The following is a 6,164-nucleotide window of genomic DNA, read 5'->3' as shown; positions in this document are numbered from 1 at the left end:
AAGGAAAGATTGTGAGATGGTTCTGGTCAATTAAACAGTTTTCAGCCTTTGGAATCACTTGGATCTTTTCCTGTAAAAGTAGTAGATTGTGCTCCATTGATAGTCACTGGAAAAAAGTTCTCAGACTCCCATAAAGTTTAGTGCAAGTCCACGTGCAGCATTTAGCACTTGTGTCATTGTTCTCTGCCTTGAAACAGGCTACAGTCTACAGTATACTGTGGGAATAGTGGAAGGTATTCCACCCCTTATACCTCTGTGTTGTTTTCACACATTTAACTGTAAGGAACATATGTATACATTTTTTTAAAATAATTTGTTTATGAATCAAGTTCAATCTGTAAGGGGCGATATAATGTCAATGCAGGTGATGAAGATCATTAAGAGAAGCATCAGGAATGGTAGATGACTGGTTCTGTTCTATGTATGTGTTGCTCTCTCTCTCTCTCTCTCTCTCTCACACACACACTCATACACACAATACAAAATGATTTTCATGCAATAGGTCCGTTTTTCATGCTTTTTTATGTTTTCTGCATATCATCACAGTGCAACCTTCCATAATAATTAGATTTAAAAATAATTTATAATAGGAAAAATAAATTTTATACCATGTATATGCATGCATTTACTGTGTGCATTCACTTTTTCAAAATGTTCTCAAAATGTTTTCCAGAATTTTTCCTCATTGAGGTTCTCGCTTAATTAACATGCTTTCAGCCTGTTTTATTTATGTGCATTGTGTTTATAAATCGAGAGTGGGGACTGATTCACAAAAGATAATGACATTTAGTTACAGATTTATTATTTTAATTGGATTTTTAAATGAGCCAAAATGAAGGTTGAGTCGTAAACAGTAATTAAATGGAGTCATAAATGGCGAACACGTGCACACATGTTTACCACACTTCCTCTTGCCTACCTGCCTGTGATTGGCCCTCACCACAATCCATCCTGTCTCTGAGCAGCTGGATAAAAAATATCTATCTAAAGAATGTTTTAACTTATAATTTCAAAAAGGATGTATTAAGACGTGTTAATGTATAAAAGAGACATAATTATTTAATAGCATATACTATGTACTGTGTAAATGGGATTTAAATATTTTTGTACAGAAATATCTAAAACATTCCTTTAATCCTGTGTGTGTGTGTGTGTGTGTGTGTGTGTGCAGCGTGCATGCGTGCATGTGTGTATTTGCCTGTGTTTGTATGCATATGCATATCAAAGGCAACCATATACAATTTCTTATTTTTTCTTTCTCATAAATGTATATAATAAAATGTATGTAGGATGACATAAACATAAAATAACTTGACATATAACAGGCTTCTGCCAATGTCACCTCTTTTATTCCAATCTGGATTCGAAACACATTATCCTTAACTTTTAGTTACCCTTCAATTTTTATATTTTCCCCCATCATTATGCTCAACCCTTGAGAAAATATTAAGATTTCTATTGCTTTCAGTCTGCCTCTGTTGTGTGTCATTTGATTTTGTAATTCAAATATATCTTTCGGTATCCAAAGAGGTCAAACACAAGACATTAATAGTTACGTGCTAATTCCGTGAATAGACATATCCCATTAATTTAAGAAACTTTGTGTAAAACTGAATAAAAATGAAAGACTGACATAGTCACAGCTCAAGGAACAAAAAACATATTGAGTGTAGGAACTGCTCATTAAACATTGTTTATCTTATTATTAGCACAATGTTCAACTGAAAGCTAACTCAAGAAGGTTTAACCACACTCTATAGTCTACAGTGTACAACACAACACAACATAGATTTGGATGCATTGTTAGGTAAAGGCTGCTTTTGTCTTAGTGGTGTGTCTGCTTTAGCAATTTTCTGCTTTTGTGATACAGGTCTTTTAGTGATTCCCTACTTCAGCAATGTGCTGCTTTATGGCCCTAATTCCTCATAACTTGCTACGGGTGGCAGCTGACTAACCCAAGCTGTGCGTCAACAGCCCCAACAGCATTTTACATAAGATAAGAATGTTCAGTGATGAAAACGGGCCACTCAGTCTACCGTTTATAGGCTATTCACTTACAGACTAGGGAGTATGCAGCCCTGTATGAGACTTGAACCCTCAAGGGGTCTCTGTCTAGTACATGACCTGGAGAAGTGTTCCCTACACTGGAAACATACTTCCCGAAAGCAGAACAAAATGTACCTCTAAATATTTTGACCCATGCCTCCTAATTCAGCAGTACTCAACCTGAAGTGTCTTTTTTTTGTCAATTTTATTTGTACCTTTCAAAAATGTATAACCCTCAGTCAAATAGGTCTTTGTTAATAAGCTACTTGAAGGAATTATGAAAGATGTGAAATGGCTGTCACCGTGACCTATGTTTGACCGATCAAACATGCAGAGCTCAATACTGTATTTCAGAAGAAAGCTGCAGTCGGGTAATTTGTCTTTACTTTCCTTGACTCGCAGCTTTTCACTTTCATTTGACTGTGAGTGAGCTGCTTTAAGCTTGCCAAGTTTTTTTCTCCCTCGCTGAACCTTATTCCCACAGAGAAGTGCCAGCTCATGTCTTCTCTGGGTTGTTTCCTTTTTGTGAAATGTTTTGGTTATTTTTAGTGTAATTATTTTAGTGGATTTTATATCAAATTCCAGCAAATATTTCCTTGGTTTTGTTCACAAAGCGAAAAGAAACTGTCCTTAACTTTAAGGAAAGATTTTTTAAGTTACATCTTCAACATTGTTTTTGTCTGCAGTCACCAGATGTGACATGGATGGATTATACATGTATTGCATGCATAAATGTGCTGGTTAAGTCAGGTTATCTGGAAGCTGGAAGTATTTTTTTAGGGGTTGCTTGAAGATGGGGGAAGGTTGAGAAAAAATATATATATCCTAGTGTAAAATAAAATGATAAAAAAAATAATTACACTTGTTTCAGAACAACAGACAACGTTTTACATTTAAATTTAAAAATGAAAGAAATGTAGATATTGTATTATAAAATGTACAAAGAATATTTAGTACAGTGGTTTATTTTATATTATGTCAAGATTATAATACATTTGTAAATGTTCTATGATTTAAAAGTAAAACAAATGTATTTTGTAACAGAATAAAATTATTGAAGTGTCTTAATGGGGAAAGGTGTATTTTTTTGATGTTGCACAAAGTAAATAACTGGCATCGTACAGCTTGTTTACCACTTACAGGTACTGTCAAAATAAGCTTTAACATATTGTTTAAAAAAGAAAAAAGGTTTACATTCTTCAACAATTTGGTTATTAACTCTGTGACCGTGATATTTCTTTTTTATTTAACCTGGAAAATGTAATATCTTTGAAATAAACATTTCAAGACTGCTGGTATTTTGTGGTGCTTTTACTCGAGTTTGGTTTTCAGGTCATCAGGAGAATTCCGCAGCTCCTTTCTGGGTGCGAGTAGTGAGTGATTTTAATTATTAACATCCAGTCAGATCCAGGATCATTCAAACGTCAACACATTTATTTTCCTCGACGTTAAGTAAAGAAATTCACTAAAGATTTTTCCCCACCTCATTTTGTAAACATTTGCACATTTTTCTGGTAAATAATCTTGCCTAAACTGTATGAGCATGCATTGCCGTTAGATTGAGAGAAGCTCTGTAGTGTCATAGTTTTTAGCCAGTTATTAGATGTTTGACCAGAATCTAATGTACTATTGATTGCTCTTTAAAACTTATTTTACGGAATAAATATGAATTCTAATATGCTCATTCAATTTTTCATTGTAGAATGCCTAACTGCCATCTAGAGTTTCCAATATGTAAGCGCAGAAAACGGACCGAAAAACAGGTTAGTACTATAACAGACTAAACTCGGGATTCAGGAACTGGGGTCCAGGCGTCTGCAAAGGTGCAATGACATTGAAAAGTTATTTTTACCTCTGGAAAAATGGCCCGTATTTCAAAAATATGCCTTTGAGGCAAGTGTGTTAGAACAGGGGGTTTAGGTTTTTCAGGCAAGATTAGCAGGAAGAACAATCAAAGAACCATGAGCATGGAGCATCAGAAAATAAAAACGAAGAAGAGAAGTGCGTGTGGAGGAATCTTGGCGATTGTATGTGGTCTCTAGGCAGCTTGACACGTTTTACAGTAACAACAAATCGGCAATCAAGGGACTGGTGGTGTGAGATATAACCGCCATAAACACTGGGGGGAAATTTGCTGACTCATTTTGCATCAGCTCACTCTCCTGACTATCGCAAAAAGTTATTAAAGGAATTCAGATGGTCTACCCCCTAATAAAACTGAATAACCGTATCTACCTTGTTTTATTCCCAAAAGGAAGTACCCGTTAAATATATAGTGGATTATCAGGTATGAGGGGAAATGGCTAGAGTCTACCCGACTGCACCCAATGCCCCTCGCAGTAAATAGAAATATCACTTTGTAAGTACGTGACACTACCTTTCGGCAAGACATTTTGGAGCCTGTATGCTTATTGTTTCATGGTAAGTAAAGTTGCCACGGTGTGGTCATGCAACTACAGGCTTGTGTCGCCAGAACAGCCTGTGCATGTACTATAGCATACAGATGAACAATTCTGACAACACTCTGTCAGGAAAAAAAAGGACGTCTCTCGAAATTGATGAAAATATAAAAGGTTAATTCCGATACCAGCAGTGACTAGTGCACTTTTCCAGCTTTGATCAAGAGTTTGTAATACACATAAGGGAGGATGTAGACAATTTCGTGGCACCTAACAATTAGGCAGTAGTGTACTGACCATCCTGCTGTGATTGAATTAGCATGTCTTCTTGACTAAAGTAGTTCCTGATCTCTTACTCCCAGCCACTGTTCTACCATTGCACCAACTCTATTATAATGCTGATAAGGGACCATCAAGGGACCATTTGGCCAGCAGACACAGAGTCTGCCCAACTTGTTTTTCAACTCTTTTATAAGTTAGCCAGCTCATAATGAGTTTATCATTCCAGGATATTTGATAAACACTTTATTGCCATCAGATCTGGGCAAGGAAGAGCCAATGGCATGCGTAGGTGCAATTATGGCCACTGTTTACTTTAGTCTCTCCTTCCTGGAATACTTTGATTGTGTTTCGATTGTTGGGTTGTGGAAAAAAACCACCTCAGCCTTGCAATAGAGGCAATAGCTGGTCAATCATTATTTATAGCAATTTTATATTCTTCCGGAAAGTCTGTGAAACCATGTGTCAATGCAATACCATTACATGTCAGAAATAAAACTTTGTTTTCATTACCGGCCAGCTGTATTATTTTCTTGTGTACTCCATACTCCTTTTCATTGAAGGCCTGTTGAAGTGGGGGTCCAGATACAGTACAATATCTGGGCTTCTGAATCACACAGCTGCTTAGCCAGCTGTGATCCAACAGAAAATTCCAAGCATTTTGAAAAATGTAACAAAGAAAGTGATGTTCACACTTTTAATATGATTAAACATGAACTATTAAAAATGTTTCACAATATGGAGTTGATCCCCCCCCCCCCACTACTTACTACTCCCCTGTGCCCTGACAGCAACAATCATTCCATGGTCAAAGTCACTTAAATCCCATTCTGACATTTGGTCTGAAAAGCAGCTGAATCTCTTGACCACGTCTGCATGCTTTTGTCATTTAGTTGCTGCCACATGATTAGCTGATTACATTTTTGCATTAACAAGCTGGTGTACAGGTCTACCTAATAAAGTGCTCACTGAATGTATTCTGCATTGTTTAACTGAACTATTGGAAAAGATGACATATTGAAGTCTGTAGGGACAAACAAGTATTTCTTCCAGGGGTAGCAATGAGATAGACACCTTTGAGTCAAACCATTTTGTACAGGATGTATACTGTTAAATAACAGGATTTAAATAGTTTTTTTACCGGATAGTTTTTTTTACAGTGTGGGCAGTCCGTATGGTTATTCTTGTCGGCAGGAACTTCTTTTATGAGTTCCTTCTTCTTTCAGTGACCTTTAAACCCCATTACTCCTGGGAGAGATAAGCCTGGTTGAAGGAATATTCAGTACTTTATTTCAGGTCATATAATGTCCAAACAGTATGTTGATGCATCACCTCAGAGATTGCAAGAAGTTCACGGATGGAATTTGAATTTAGTGAGCTTTATGCATTGCAGCTAGGGCCTGCAGTTGCCCTCACAAGCAAAATCAATCAATGAATCAA

At 36.5% G+C, this 6,164-nt stretch overlaps 1 protein-coding gene across 5 annotated transcripts in view; it reads left to right on the top strand.

The window, feature by feature from the left end:
* The window catches only part of LOC133123730 (neuronal PAS domain-containing protein 2-like), a 51,078-nt gene extending 47,740 nt beyond the window's left edge, over window positions 1-3,338 (top strand). For all 5 annotated transcript variants that reach the window (XM_061234228.1, XM_061234227.1, XM_061234223.1 and 2 more), the window contains exon 22: window positions 1-3,338. This exon is cut by the window's left edge. The gene's annotated coding sequence lies outside the window, so the exon portion shown is untranslated.
* The last annotated feature ends 2,826 nt before the right edge of the window (window positions 3,339-6,164 follow it).

Source organism: Conger conger, chromosome 3, assembly GCF_963514075.1.
Source record: "Conger conger chromosome 3, fConCon1.1, whole genome shotgun sequence".
Lineage (NCBI taxonomy): Eukaryota > Metazoa > Chordata > Actinopteri > Anguilliformes > Congridae > Conger > Conger conger.
Note: the sequence above shows the minus strand (reverse complement) of the source record. Positions and strands in the feature narration are given on the sequence as shown.